Here is a 16,591-nt window from a genome sequence, read left to right as displayed (position 1 = left end):
AAGCCATTTAGGGAGAACAACAACAAAACAGACTGCACTGAACTCACCAGTCACACTGAAAAAACAAGAGAGACAGTTGCTGCATGTGGTGACAAGTTTCTCAAAGTGCTGCACATAGTTCGGTACTTCAGCTCTCTTATTAACCAGCGCACATTGTCCTGTCCATCTCTACATCAACACCATTTCTTATATTGCTTGAAGTCAACCAAACACCCTTGTCCACTACGGACTGCAAATCACAGCGGGACCAGCCCTGCTTATGTGCCGACATAACTACACCTGCTTGTGTGACTAAGCAAATCCAACTATAATTACTTCGCACTTTGCTATTAGGTTAACTGGTAAAAATATTGGAGGATTGCTCATCACGACAGATCTGCTCATCAGTATTTCAGAAAGCCTGCAAACTTTTGTACAGTAAGTAAACTGAAGCAAGCACCAGGAAAGTTGTCAAACAGGCCACAGAAAATGTCATCTTCACTAAAACCTAAATAATGCTACAGGTAAACAACACCTCTCTCCTGCTGATGATAACTGTCACCTGTTTCAGAGGCCATCTCCACACTCTTTTTGTTGGTTAAGAAATGCAAATTCGATATTCCCTATTCTTCTGTTTGTTTTGAACACTGAGCATAATTTCTGCATGAATGTCCAACTGTTTCCATCTTCTTTGTGTCACAGAAACCTCATTTACCAGTCATTCTTCTTCATATGAAAAGATCTATAATGAGGAGTCTTTCTGTCATTGCCCTACTCCTCTGAGTCAGGAATTTTCATTTCCCCCTAATACTTGCTGCTGTAGCTGCAATTTCATTTATTGTTGTCTCATACCACAGCCTTAATGCAAGAACATCTGTGGCTGGATCATGGAAAAGATTCAGTATCGCTTTCAGAGTTGCATATCAATTAAATGGTTATGAGAAAACATACTTTGGATTTATGTTTTCAAATGATTCTTATAAAAAGGATGGCTTATTCACTGTACTTGAAGTAACAGTTTATTTTTAAGTATTTAAATATTTTTCCAGTCACCTAGCAAAAATATCTGTTTGAGAACACTGAACATAAAAAGCACGTCTACTTCCACATGTATTCTTCTTAGAAAAGAATTGAAAAGGCATAACGCTGTCCAAAAGCCAAAAATATATTTTTAACTCACATATTAGCAACACCATGAAAAAACTGCCTTTTTTTGATGAAGTAATGCTGTTTAGAAAAATATTTTTACTGCTGTCTTTGCTTTAACACATGTATGAAGCAATTTACACATGCCAATTTGAGCCAAAATTGGCTTTGGTGCAACTCCAGAAATCATCTGTATCAGGAGAGATCGTCTTAGCCTAAGAAAGCTGTAGATGTCGTGTTTCTTTGTTAAAAGCTAGAGAATCTGTAAATTGACATTCGTGAGTTCTCTTCTATTGAAGGCAGCCTTGACTTTCCAAGGGCCTCCTGCTATGACTACCAAATGGTCTCCACATTGAAGCACAGAGATGTTGCTCTTGCAAGCCAGCACTGGCTGAGGTCATAAGGCAGTAAAAGATGAACTGGCATGCAATGTGAAAGGCAGCATTACGTTACAGTGGTCAGCTAAGAAAAAAGCATCACTTCTCTGAACAACACCAATTAAAAGCGGTGTACTGCAAAGAGAAAAAGTGCTTTCAGCAGACAGCATTCTCCAGCTGAGCAGGAGCAATAGTGACTCACACATACCTGCTGTCTCCCATTTTCTCCTGCGAGACTCATCTTCTCAGCTTTCTCAGCAGATATCCTGCCACTTGGCTTTTTGCCTTCTTTATACAGAAAAAAATACCTACATATTTCTATAGTGCTTAAGGGAAGTGCCAAAAATGGTGTAATTTATGATGTGCTAGTGTTTTCCTTTGCATTCATAAGTTAACTACAAATGCAAAATCATCAGCACTTGAACGTTGGAGTTCTGATTTACATACATTAGCATTCTCTCATGATTTCCTATTATTTATTTCTGTAAACAGAATTGGATCCTGGTCACCAAACTGTTGGTATTCCCTATAACAAACCCTGCCAAATCATGAAAAATATACAAGCAAGAATGTACAACTCAATAGATAAAATAATCTGAAACCAGAAGTTGTTTCAAACTGTCTAATCTGAAGTACCTCTGTTCTTACATATTAAGAATTAAAACCTCATTGACAGCGACGTAAATAATTATTTTATCTACACCTAAACTTTTGAAATGACATCTCTTATTTTCTCTGTCCAAACAATACTATCTAGCTTTTGCTGTAGGAGCAGTATTTATTCTCTGGGCAATGAATAAGAATCCCATTCATCGCATCACTACATCGTAAATGAATCGTTAACTCTTCCTTGGAAGTTGCGGGGCACAAACGTTTAAAAAACTTTTATTTTAAGTGCCACAGATTGACTAAGTCTTCTGCAGGCCTATTATCTAATCCTTCTCTATTATACCACACAAACCAAGTAATTAAGTGTCCTTCGTAGGAACATGAAAAAGAATTTTTCATGGAAATCTTCACCTGAAATAATCTCAAAATAAGTAGCCGTTCCAAGAAATGTGTTTAAAATAATGGCTTCAAGGTGCTTGACAGAATTCCCCCATTACTCATCCCAGAAACACTTTTTTATAAACATCTATAACATTCCCCTTGTACCACATTACTGGTAACACAGCACTAAGGCTTAGATAGCAAACACAGTACAGTGGCAGACATTGAAAACATACTACCCAGACCACAACCTATCAAGGTTTATCAATTCCAGTATAACACGCTTTCAAAGTGAAGCTAAAGCAACTATGCCAGAGAATCACTCCCTAAATTCCCCCTTCGCGTCAATTTTAATTCCAATAATTTTGACTGTCAGCAAGACAAAGATCACGTGCCACCTTTGAGGAGTTTGTGCCAGCAGGATGAGTACTTTCACAACAGCCATAGAAGATAGGGCAACTTGACCTCTCTGCGAGTGAAGTATCAATTAATTATCTTTTTACAGTCAGTTCAATTACTCCACACTAATCACCTGTGTAGGACATCAAGCTAGAAGTTGTGGGTGGGGGGGGATGAGGTCAGGAAGATAAAACTCAGTAAAGATGACAAGGCAGTAATCCTATACTGCAGATGTGATATTTATTAACATAATACAAATAATTATTAGCAGACTAAATGCTGTAATATCTTCATTTAAGGAACTTTTTAAAAAACAGTTATTGGTCCTATGAGTAATGGATATGTCTCGTTTAAAGGTGACCAGATACACTGCATTAGTCTTTAGTATTAAAGTCAATTCACTGAAGAGCTTTGCTCGTTAACACAAAAGGGAGGAGTGAAGACTTATTCAGCAGAAGGCAAAATAAATTTAACTTACGTTAAATCAATTTGTAATAACTCGGGTTATAGAGGATCATTTCAATACTATTCCAATGAAAATGGCCCATGGCACAAAAAGTCCCCTGGTGGCTAAACCAGCTCTCACTTGAAAGGGCTCCACCAGCTGGAATCGTGCACGTGGCATTATAGAGGAGTTTTGAAGGTGGGAATCCGTACCTTGCTTCTTGACACAACTCAACTAATTTGAGTCTTTTTCAGCATAAATCCTGCCCAGTGAGCTGGTGATGTTCCAAAACAGGTATTCTATTAATTCAGTCCCTCTGTTATTTAAACATATGCACCCCCAACAAACAATAGTTTCTCTCCTTCTGCTTTAAAAATACAGCCAATGTTAGAAAATGGTGTTAACATTACCTAGAATAATAATAAACCACATACAAGTAGACTGCCAGATTTTCCATAAGGAAAACACACTGCATGTTTCCAATAGCAAAACCCAAACGTTCCTAATGTGAAACACAGGCAACATATTTAACAAATGGTTTGCCTTCACTGCTGGTTGAAACACATGAAATCATGAAGGCAGAAACTGAAATCAATTGTTAACTGAAAAAAAAAATCTGTTCTATTAGTACCCATAGTATTTAGCACTAACTAATGAGCAGAGAAGAAACTCTACTCCAATCAGCTACTCACCATTGAAGTTTTCAGTCAATTAAATCTGATCATTCACTAAGAAATGCGAAATATGAAGCTGTAGAGAATTTAACCTCCATAGATCTTTTACTAGAATTTACAATTTTATATTTTTAAGCTTCAAAATAAGATAGATTAAGTACATCAAGATGAATCTAGCATTAAAAAAGCGTCCAGATCCCTAGGACTTCAGCAACCAGGTCCTGATGAATAATCACAAAAGGCCTGCAGAAGTATCTTAATGCGAACCCACTGGAGGTAATCATTGCATTACCACAGCTGGAGACTCCAACGGTTCCACAGCTGCATCTCCACCATGAAACTCTACTACAAGTAACAACAGAGCCCAGACCAGCCAGCCCTTCCTGAATCCCCAGACCTGTTCTGCTGAGCAAGTCACGCTCCCAGACAGGAACCTGGAACTCAAGCATCCAGCAGTGATTTCCACCACTACTATTGGTCACTCTCCTTAAATGGTTAGAACACCTTTTTAAATTGGACTGTTCAGTATACTGAATTATTTTTAACCAAAAAAAGACAAAAAACAATCTTAGAGCAAAAACCACAGCACGCTTCTATTTTTGACCCTAAATTTACCTTCCTTCTCCGTATGGCAACTTCAGTTCACAGGAGATTTTTCTCATGAGAACTACTCTCATCCATATTAAAGCATTCTGTGGAAACAAAGACTTCACTCAGAGGGAGGGTTCATCAAACCTACTAAAATTATAATCATTTAATAAAAGTAATGACTACTCTGTATTTAAAATATTTTCCCAGGCAGCACTTTAGCACATTGTGTATTCCAAACAAAGTGTTATTGCATAATCAACTCTGCATTATGTAGATTTTTATGAAGAACATAATGAAGATTCTAGTAAAATAAAGAATATTGTTTTCTTATGGATAGAAAACACATAGATTTGCCCATTAAGACTACATGAAAGAATTCCATGGGCTAAAATGTAGCACAGAGGATGCTTAAAGAAAAAGTAACATCATTATTTTATCCTGCGAAAGCAAGACTGGAGGAAGAAGTGTCCCAAATCACCCAGACGACCTGGGCTCGCATACAAAGCTTCTTTCTTCCTCTCATTTCCACATCATATTTGCTGGACGACAATGCTGCACCAAACAACCATATCTTCCAAAAATTACTAGACAAGAATTCTCATAAACGTTTAGAAACAATGGGGCTCAGAGACATCTTTATAAACTTACAATAGCTGCTGAACAGAATCTGGCAAAGTGAAGACTGCTTTAAAACTGCGAGTACGTAAAAATAGCCGTCAAAGATGAGAGAAAAAAATCTTCCTTTTATTATTATTAAAACAATGGAAGTTTGTCTTCAAATATGGGAATTTTTTTTTAAGAGTTCTTAAATCCAATTTGCAAAGAATTGTGTGAGACATACATTCTGCAGCCAGCCAAACAATAACAGTTCTGCAATTATCGGCACCTGCATTACAATTCAATGGATTTAAATTACCAAGGGGCCATGGCAGATACCCTACTGACAACAATTAGCATAAAAATGTTCTACAGTTTAAAGCTGTGGGTGGGAATTACAAAAGGTTAACAGACTAAATATAAAAATCTTTTTGAATATGAAATCAATGTGCTTTGTTATCAAAATATGGGTACTATAATTTAACCAAAATAGGGTTTAGAGTATCTGGCAATCTTCCATATGTGTAAGCTTGGCTTTTCTTCTAAGCAAAACACAGAGCAGCCAATCTGAAAGTTTAAAACAAAACAAACCAAAGACTCAAAGAAAGAATTTTGTATTAATACTTTTTTTTTTTAATTTACTTAAGCTGAATACCTAAGTGAACACTAATCAGGACTCAGAAGGATCCCTTTCATGTGGTCAGACGCAAAATCTCAGATTATTTTACTCCGCAATTCAGAGAGAAATGTTTCAGTAGACAAAGTAAAGAATGGTAGAAGTTTCTGAATTCAACAGGACTCTGAATAACAGACAGCTTTCTCAAAAGATCCCAACAGGATACATTTTCAGAAGTGGCTTTTATTTCTGGGTAGCTACCCAGGGAAATTAAAGATCGGGGTTTTGGAGGTTTTTTGTGATGTTTGGGTTCACAGCTTTCTTCTTATTATTTATTTAGACTGAAGATACAAGCAGAACAGATGTAAAAGAAATTAAACAGTTTGTTAACTGTACTAAATCAAAATGTTGAAACTGGTGAAGTAGAAGAGATGTTAGCAAGAAGTGACTTCATCAGTAAAACAAATTTGGTAACAGTCTAGAATTTTATCTCTGTTGTCTTCTTTTGCTTTTCTGGTTTTTGTTGACAAGACAAATGGCCACACAGGAACCTTGGATCCAGATAAACTCAAAGAAGGAACCGTTATGAAATTTTCCATTCCTTTTACCACTCAATAATTTATCTTTTTTTTTTAAATTAACAAGTCACAGAATGACAATTACAGGGAAACATACCATAGGCTACAGAAGTAGCAGTAAAGCAAAGCAGATAAGAGACTTGTATAGTTCAATTCTAACTTCAAATTGATGCCTCATTAAATTGAGTTAACATAGATGTGCTTGACACATGCTGAGACCCCTTTTATCACAATTAGTGCAACATCTCCAGCACTCCTTGTAAGTCTAATGGAATCAGCATGTTTAGGACAAGCCCAGGGTTTCTAATTGCAAAATCAGCAAACATTTTAATCATCACTTTGCTGCCCCGTTGTTGTGAAATGAAATTGCAGATGTGTATTAGAAATTACAGGCAGGACAGCCGCATAGCTACTATTTCAACACGGTACTACAAAATGCTATAATCAGATCCATAAGATCTGATTATTTAAACACACATTCACACAAATTATTGAAGTCTTAAAATTATTGAATCCTGATTTCTTTTTGTGAAGCTTCACCCGTGTTTAAAAAGTAAGAGTTTAAAAGATCACGGCTTTGCTTTTCTGAGCTGATTTTTCCCTGAAGGCAGCAGTCAACTGAAGGTCCCAACTTCAGTTTCTTTCCTTCCCCCCCCTCCATTTGTTAGGGCATGAATCAACAGACCAGGCTTCACTTGCTGGTCTTGATCTCTTTCCTCAAAGCTAAACAATAATCATGAATGGTGGTGATAGTTTGTGTCTATTCCTATTTTTTAGGACAATTAACATTTTGACATCTGGAAATAACAGTTTTTCCAACAGAGAAAAAGGTTCACGTGAAATAAGATCAGAATGCAAACAAAAAAGCTACAAAACACTCACATACCTAGAAAGGACAATGTTAAGGAAAGACCTGTGGGGGCTCAAGAAAGTTGGTTCTGGTATCAGACTACACACGGTTGTGCAGTAGACCGCAGTAAAGTCAGCACACTCCTGTGTCTGCTCTTGTCAGATGTGCAAGGTATTGCTCCAACTTTTCCCTTCCAAGGTTTTATTTTTCCAGCTTTTACATGAATTACAGCTCAAATTTGTCAAGATTATTGTGCTCATACAACAAATAACTCAATAAATAGAATAATTTCTATAGGTACCTATAAGAGTGCTTCTGACACCAAAGTTTTTTTTTTTAAATGTTCACATAAAACTCTGGCAATACAACAAAGATCTGGGATAAGCATTAGCAATACTTCATTCCAGCTGCTAGAAGCAGCTGAGGAAACATTCAACTTCTTTTTTTTAGAGCTCAATTAGAATAATCTTTTCATTATTGAGTAGTAGAGCTGAAGCACATGTAGATATTTAGAACACAGATTCAAGTAATTATTAGTGATGAGTTATCAGGAAATTCATGATAAATAATCAAAACGACAATAAATACCTACGTGCTAAAAAAGCAACAACTGCTGGTTGAAAGAGGTCACAAAATAAAATTAAACCATAGAACAGAAAAACCTAATTATACCTGCAGTTTCCCCCTGCTCTCCCCACCCATGAGAACATATGAAATACCAGATTAAAAATAATCTAATTCCTTTGGAATCTTTATCAGTGCACACAGTAAAGAGAGAGCTGAGCCAGTTTTTTCAGCAGAATATTTGTCTGTAGTGAAAAATCATAAGTCTTTGACCATCCTTAGGCTACCTCTATTGATCACGTCAAGAGTTTCAGCACTAAGGGCTGAAGCATAGTTGTATTTTAGCTATCAAAACCTTACTTGTGTAAGAAGAAAATTAATCCTGCTATCAGTGGACAAAGCTTTTCTACATGCATTCTCACTGAAAACACTAACATGCACATGACTGGCCATTGCATTTCTTAAAAAGATATTTTCTCTCAGAAAGACATGTGGTGAGTCAGTTGTTATGGTAACTTTTTGTTTGCTTTAAACTTTTAACTAACATATAACAGCCTATATGTCATCTCATTCTGTTTCCTGAATTCAGTTACACATTCACTTTTGTCAAATAGTATAAAAAGGGCTTCTTGAATGAAGAAAGAATGAAGAAAGAGCGGGGGAAAATTTTTTCCAGGAACCCTGCCTTGGTAGGTATAAAATAGCTCCAATTCCTTTGATTATAACGTGCCCAACCACACAAAAATATGCAGGTTCAGCTTGAGCCTCTTGCATGCTCCAAGGAAATCATAGTCACTCTTCCACACTTCCACTTTCATGCAGATTTCAGCGCAGAAGACCAACTCTCACCACGCCACCTCATCATTATCATTCTTTTTAAACCACTGCTGAATCTAAAACTTCAGTTAATTAAATTGAGTACAGCCAATTAAAGGATGAGCCCTGTAACATGGGCTCCCTCTCCAATAACATACACCTATTAGGCCTTTCCAAACTGGCCACTCTGACGTAACTACTGCAAGATTCAAAGCCATCATGTCTTCATATAAATCCAGTTCAACAACTGAACAGTTCACGTATATGGATAAAGATCACTGAAGGTTTTAGTGATGAATTTGTTGAGAAATTCCAACAGAAGGCTAGCAAACACATATAGATGAACTGCTGCCCACGGTACCTAGAATCTCCTCTCCCTATGAAGGTTATGTCTTGCACAGGCACTGCTAACAATACCATCTGTGCTTGGCTTGGACAGTCACTACATGAAGGCTGACTTGTCTTCCCGGAAGGATGGAAAGAAGATATACATTCATTACTTATAATGAAGGCAGTTTCTTTTTTTTCCTACTCAAATTGTGAAGAAAAACAGAGACATTTTTCACTTTTCCAGATACTGCATTGTAAATTATCTTTCCATTTCTTGTTTTTGCAAAGCCAAGCTATCATTCTGCCTGAAATACATATCTAGACATGTATTTTAAACTGAAGAACTGTGAGTAACCTTGACTTCCACATAAATGCACTTAAAAAGGTTAAACAACAATTAAGTTTTAGTGATAAACAGGAATATCATGCTAACTTAACACAGAATGTAAATGATTGCATTGCTGAGAAAAGGGAAAATTAAGTCTTCTATCTATTCAATGAACAGGAGCGGAACAAATTTCCTCTCTTCAAATGTATCCTTATAGTAATCTGAAGAGAATGCTTCCATGATTGTGTAGAGAGTTCTTCAAGACCCATTCAATTCCTTATTGTTCTACTTACAGTGCCAGAAAAAAGGCCTGTTAAAGTTAACATCTGCTAACTAATCACAAAACAGACCATCACAACATTTTACAGGGTTTGAACATAGCTTTGAATTTTGATTGCTACCAACTTTGACTGGATTAAAGAAGTACGTTACTGTGAGACTCTTCCAAAACCTACAACAACTAACTCCTTCACAGGAAATGCTTCTAAAAATAAACATTTTCATTCTGCGTTCTAAAAACATGAATCTAACATGACAAGTATACCTAATATTAAAGATGGAAATAAGACTAATGATATTCTTCTGTTTTTTTTTCTTGCATTAAATACTTCATTTTTAGAACACTAGTATCCCACAAGTAAAGATTTTGACAAGCAAATACTTCTACTCCTCAGAGTTCCACTCCATACCTTTTGCTGCTTGACACCAAGAGGACATCCATGTGTGTTTTGGACCATGTCCTTCTGTATGGTGCATTCATATCCGAGTACGTTCAGTTGTACTCTGTTGCATGTACGGTCCCCTAATACTTCAGTCAAGTGGATTGGAAAGTGTCTCTATTAAGTCCCTGAGCCCGTAGCTTAGCATTAAGATTCATTTCTGCTCTATGCTTAGCAAATTATAACCTGCCGAGCAATTCTTTATTTCCAATAACAATGTGAACTAACTAGGACTACTCTTGTACAAATGCACACCGCTCACACACACACACACCAAGTTGTTTATTTTGCTATCCTTCCAACTTTTGAATTCCAAGACACCTTCACTTTAACATGAAAAATCCACATTATTAAAAAAAATGCTCCTGAATCACAAGAATAAAAACCCATTACAAGAACATTTGATACCTCACTGTAGTTCCGCATTAACTCTGAATGAACAGCTCTCTCCCTTCAGCAAAGGTCTTGCTCAAACAGCTATCCCCCTTGCTCCATAGAACTATACATTCTATGGAGGAATACTCAGAGGATATCAATCACTATAGTCAGATCATATGAATCAAAAGAAGGACAACCAAAGCATTATGTCAAAGTCTTGTTAATAACTGGAGAACATAATGAATGTACTTACCAGCAGCGTAGCCATTGATCCACAGTCTATCACAGATGTCAGTGGAACAATGAATTATAGTGCCCTGTCCATTGAATATGTCATTTCTCCATTGCCCCTTTAAACAGAAATACACATGGATTTTAAATTTTGACTACAACACAGCTACATTATAAAGAAGGGATTATTTCAGCAGATTTTCAATAGCAAAGTGGGTGGTCCTCAAGGCTCTTTATAAATACCCTTCCAACATTTTTGTGAAAAGTTGAATGGGAGACCACACAACTACCAAGGATTATGTGGCACTCCTCTAAAAGGAGATGGGGGGAAGAATCAAACACTTCTTGCCTAACATTTGTTACTGTGGGATACTATTATGTGAGATCCTGCAGTTCATATATTACATAGCACTAAATTACATGGCCAGAATGAATATCTACTTTGTCACAAGCAGAATCACGCATTATTTTGCTTGTAAAGATTGTGAAAAGTGAAAAAGTGTAACAAACAATTCCAAAGAGCTTCAGTGATTTAAACCTGCACTGCACTTGGCCCAAGATACAGCCTTTATGTAAAATGCAAGTTTAAAGATCCCAAAGGCTGCAAAGCCAAATACCAAAAAAAAAGCAATGGCCTGACCAAATTAAGCTTTCTGAATTGGCCCCTGTAATCACTCAATCTTGTACAAGATCAGGACAAACAGGCATTTTTTCCAGCAGATCCCTTCTTACCCAACACGGTGTAATTCCAAGATGATGAATTTATAGCCGCATTTTCACGAATACAGCAGTTAGTTGTCGGATCAGAAAACAGCCAAAGCACACTCAACAGTCCAGGTACAGGAAGCAGAACAACTCAGTAACAAAGGTCACTCGTTCTGAGTGTACTAAATCCTGCTTAGCTATCACACAACAATTCTCCCAATGTTAATAATATTAACAATCTAAAGAACTCCTCCTTCTATGAAGTTGGATTTCTGGCCTCTAACAGCAGATGTGCAAAATAAACAGTTACCAGAATCCTCAAATTTGTGTGAACCCAATTAGAATTCCAGTTTGCGGCTAAAGTTTCCAACACTGTTTGCAGCCCTAGCAATTAGAGACTTAAGCTGGAAGATGAAAGCAGGACCAAGCAGTTCTTTGGAAATATGCTTCTGATGCTCTTTGCATTGGTCTGTTCCTTCCACCACTATTTAAAGCCAGCCTCTACAGCAGGTATCCCAGTGACAGCAGTTGGCAACTCTAATGTACAGAAGCTTCAAGCTCCACTGGCATTTTAACAATCTTCTCTGCCTGGAGGAAGAGACTTTCAAAACAGTTGTCAGCTACTTACACTCATGAGTGTACCTAACTGGAAAAGGACAAAAAGCTCACTGGAACTGTATCTAAATCAGGTGCTAAAGTCATATGGGTTTTCATCTTGCATCACTGTACATAAACATACAATAGGATTCAGCTACATACTGCTTCCTGTGGGGAAGGGAAAGGCAGCAGGGGAATAAGATGTACTACCTTTCTCAGCAGTTCCTTATCTCTACCTGTGAAGGCATTGTGCTCGCTTTCAATCAATTCTCGTGATTGCCTACTATTAATGTCACCCATTCTCTTAAGTAATTAAGCTAGCTCTTACTTAGATTTGCCTTTGTCTCTCCCTGGCACATTTCCTTGTCTAATCCTTTTTTCCAGATGGCATAAGGATGAGAGATAAGTGTTGCTAAAAGTTGCTTAGCAATGCAACACATGCAAGGTTTGGAAATGCTGACGTCCACATAAGCACTATCTATACATCACACATTTATGCAGAGAAACAAAGGCGTGAACAGCCAGAGTGACACGGAGGCCTCCAGAAAAAGAGCTACCAGTTAGTACACAAACAGAGGAGAGTAGGAAACGGAGAAAAAGAAAAAGGTTTCAGTGATGGGCTGCATTATGCTGGGGATTTTATTGTGTAGAAGAAACCTAGAATGGGAAATTCGACTTTAAACAAAACCCTCTGAGTTTTAGTAGGGCCCTGTCTTTACTGATTCAAAGACATACAATGAAAAAATTTGATAGACAAATACACTGCAATCTACTGATTGAGACCAAAACAAAGTTCCTGAAAAATAGTAAGTGATGAGGGCAAAATTGACTATTATCAGTCACATATTGAACAAAGAAATCCCCCAATCCTAAGACTCAGTAGTAAGGAATTTTTTCAGAAAAAACACCCAATATAACTGTGCATTGGTTCTAGACTCCAAATTTATTTAAAGTAACATCTAAACGTTTTGAGTAATAAATAAGAACATGGAGTACATCAACGACGACAGCTTCACAAGGTCACCATTAATTCAGCTCCGCACCAGCCTTCTCGAGCAGATTAGCACGACACATTTTGCATTAAAAGAATTGAGATGTTAGGAATTTATTCATCATTAGTTTCAATTTTGAAACAGCCAGATCTAAGAAAACAGCTAAAGAGTGACTTAATGTTAGAAATTCACATGTAGTTTTACTTGGAATAGTCTCTCCCTAAGCAAGATTTGCAAAAAGAAACTGGCTGTGATGGATATACTTCATCATTTTTTCAGGAATTAGAAATATTTATGTTTGTTCCACCCAACATTGTATAGCAGAACAAGTTGTCCAAGGAATCTCTGTGAATAAAGAAAAGGTGTTGTGAATGGACACTTAACACTTTATGTTTCAGGAAGCAATTTCCAGTTCACTGACACGGCTTCCATTTCTCAGTTAGTGGCTATTACATATTTTATTATGATTAATTTTATTTCAAACTCAATTTGCCCACCTCTAATACTCAACTTGCCCACCTCTAGTAGTATATGATTTCCATATCATCTAATTTGGGCTTTTATCAATCACTTTCATTACCAGGCTGCAACCCTTCAGCAGACTTACTTGCATGGGCCTGATCAAAAATATCATACTGGATGTACTAACAGACTCCAACAATGACTGCACCACGCTTGCTTTGTAATAAGTTTGTGTCTTAGCCTCAGTTGATAGCAGGTTAGACTGTACACTGCAGCAAAACTTTGATTTTTGCCCCCATCACCAGCATCAAGTGTAATTGCAACCAGTTTAAATTCCCGTCACTTAAATAATTTACACAGCGACTGTAGCTATGACTCCTCCAAACAGATACCAAAGCTCGAATGGATTCTAGGGCAGAAGAAAACAGAAAGCCTGCAGGTGAAAAAGCCCATAAGGCTAGCCACCTGTTTAGTGTTGTTAACAGGTGTATCAAACAGCAGGCCTTCCTCTGGGAAAGAAGACAAACTAAACACAGCCAAAACACACAAAGAAGCAGCACCAGGGACAGAATGGAACACAGCATCTGCTTACCGGGACTTCTGCAGCAGCCAGAAATGAGAAATCACAGAAAGGAAAGACTTTTGAGGAAAATGAGCGTTTTTTACCTCAGTAACCACAGCAAACTTCATTTACGTTTCATTGTTTTTGCTTTATTTTCGATGCACGTGTACCCATGCAAAGGCACTAAAACCAGACAGGCAACACAGGTCACTGGTGTTTTTGCTTGGTAGGCTGGTTTTTGTCAGGATGCTTACACTGGCTTCGTTATGGGTCTCCTAGTGACCAGCTAGAGTTCCTACCTTGGCGCCCAGAACATTTTTCCTTGAAATTAGTTTAATGATTAAGCAGTGCATAAATCTGACATATTGTTATTTTGGGGCTGTCTGTAGACAATTACAACCATTGCTTGTTTACTGGACATTTCATCAACGTGAAACTCCACAGTATGCTATTAATAGCATCCATTTATTAATAATTTATCGCTTGCAAAAGATCAACGTAAAAGTCTCACATTAATAGTTAAAACTGGAGAGGAAAAAATGGACCAGTTCAACATCCACGCCATTGCAAACATATCCTATACCACAGAAGAATACTCGAATATCCCAGAGCTTTAAAGATCCGTTCACATTCTTTCTGTTTCAAAAAATTACTTCAGTACTATTTCAGCTGGAAAAAATGCTTTTTTTTTTTCCCCCAGAATCCCTACAGCTACACAGTTCCCAAGCATGGAACTATTTGTACAAAGCATAGAAGCATGGAGAGATTAGCAACAAAAACTGACGTTCACCAAGACACCTGATCGTACAAAATGGCTTCTGAGATCTCACCTATAGAGGTTTGCGTGCAAAGCAGACTGGGAACTTTTCAAGTCCAAGTTCAAGTCTCTCTTGGTACCTTGCCTTCTATGGGAGCTGAACCAAATCCTGCCATTTGGGTCCTGACTGGGTTTGCACTTGTAACACTATAACATGATGGAAAGGGCAGCAATAGCAGCAAAGTAGCAAAGTCCAAGGCTACAGCAAGATAGGCTTTGCTCAAAAGCAGCAGCTGCGGGCACAGAAACAAACAAAAGAAGCTGCTTACCCTTAGAAGACCTCAAGGACACAGGGATCTCCAGCAAGAACCCCTTGCCTCCACTGCCATCCCTTAAATGAGCTCTGGGAAGGGTGGATCCTGGCTCCACCCCTTCCAATCACTCAGGTGCATTGCATGCAGCTGAGCTCCCCTGGGCTGGCCCTGCCTTCCCACCAGGTGCTCCATCACTGGTGCAAACCACACCTTAGCATTTCCACTACAGAATCCCTATGCTGCCCATACATAGCTCCTCTAATGAATTTTCACGTTTTTCCTTTTTACCTCCATAATTTGAAGACTCGCGTTCTGTTGGAACCGTGCCTTGATTTTTGTTGGTATTCCGTTGACAGTGACCTAGTACCACGTCTACCTGTCAGGAAAGTAAGTCAGCGTACGCACACCCAAGGGCTAAGCTATCTTACATTTTGTGACGTTTTTTCATTAAGATCATTAAAGCAGCTTCTGCTTGGTGCCTCTACTGCACCAAAACTGGCTGCTGATTGAGAAAATAAGCGGTTTGATTACTTTGTATCTTTTAAGTTCATGATTGCTTTTCTGCAAGAGTATTATTGTCAGTACTCTTGTGACTTAATACGTATTACAAATATTTGAATTACAAACGAACACTTGCATCAAGTGGCTGCTTAAAGCTTGTTTCTGAATAAAATAAACGCTAAACAAACCATCAAGATGGCGTTGTCAATACCACCAATGACTTTTTTCGTTTGTTTCGCTCACTTTTAAGCGCGCGTCCTGCTAAAACTAAGCCCAGCACTACGCGACGCTGCAGGCAGGGCGGCTTCGAGACCAGAGCGAGCCCGAAGCGCTCCCGAATTCCGCCTGAAAACGCGTGCTACAGCGACACCCAGCGGCGCACGGCGGCAGGTGCACGCAATACACGGAACAGCGCGTCCCAAGGGAGCAGCGGCCGCGCACCGTTCTTACTCGGGTTTCAGGTCAGAGCGAAACAACGAAACGCGCAGCAGCGCTTGTGCGTATCTTTACGCTATCTGTACCTTTGTCTAAGGAGTATTTCTTGCCTTGCTCTATTCGTTTTAATCCCAAACTTTCCTGCGTACGTGCGTTAATAAAGAGTTTTAAACTCAATTCGATTATTTAGATGAACGGATTTACCTGTCAACTTTTACTGTACGTTACACAGAAACCTGAAGGCGATCAGAGGCGCAAAAAAATCCCACGCTTCAGTAGATCTGTTGGCTTTTCAGTTCCGTATATTCCAATAACAATCGGAACTGCGAGACACGATGACTTTAACTACGCAAAGAGGTGAGACTCGAAGGCCGAGGCGGCCCCACAGCGAGGCTCGCCCTGAGGGAAGCGCGCGCGCTGAGCTAAGGCGGGAAAACAGAGCAAACCCCCCCAACGCTGCTACGGCCACGTGCCCGCGCAGCACCCGACGCCCCCCACCCTGGAGGCAGCAGCCTGGCGCTCATTGGCTGAGCGGGAGAGGGGCGGGGAGAGACGCTCATTGGCTGAGCGGGAGAGGGGGCGGGGGGAGGCGGGCCGCCCTCTACGGCTGGCGGGGCGATCTGCGCCTGCGCGGATGCTAAAGGCTACGCTGCCCGCC

The 16,591-nt window shown here is 38.8% G+C and overlaps 1 long non-coding RNA gene across 5 annotated transcripts in view; it reads right to left on the bottom strand.

Annotated features, from left to right (window-relative positions):
- Positions 1–16,438, bottom strand: part of LOC110408659 — a 116,034-nt gene extending 99,596 nt beyond the window's left edge. For 3 of the 5 annotated variants that reach the window (XR_002444471.1, XR_002444472.1, XR_002444473.1), the window contains exons 1-3: positions 16,138–16,438; positions 10,631–10,727; positions 4,626–4,702 (exon numbers count right to left, since the gene is read on the bottom strand). This is a non-coding gene — a long non-coding RNA (uncharacterized LOC110408659). The remainder of the gene's footprint in view (positions 1–4,625; positions 4,703–10,630; positions 10,728–16,137) is intronic. The other 2 variants (XR_002444469.1, XR_002444470.1) reach the window with 2 other exon arrangements.

This window comes from Numida meleagris, chromosome 20, assembly GCF_002078875.1.
Source record: "Numida meleagris isolate 19003 breed g44 Domestic line chromosome 20, NumMel1.0, whole genome shotgun sequence".
In the NCBI taxonomy this organism is placed as follows: Eukaryota; Metazoa; Chordata; class Aves; order Galliformes; family Numididae; genus Numida; species Numida meleagris.
The sequence above is the reverse complement of the archived record's forward strand: the minus strand, read 5'-3'. Positions and strand labels throughout refer to the sequence as shown.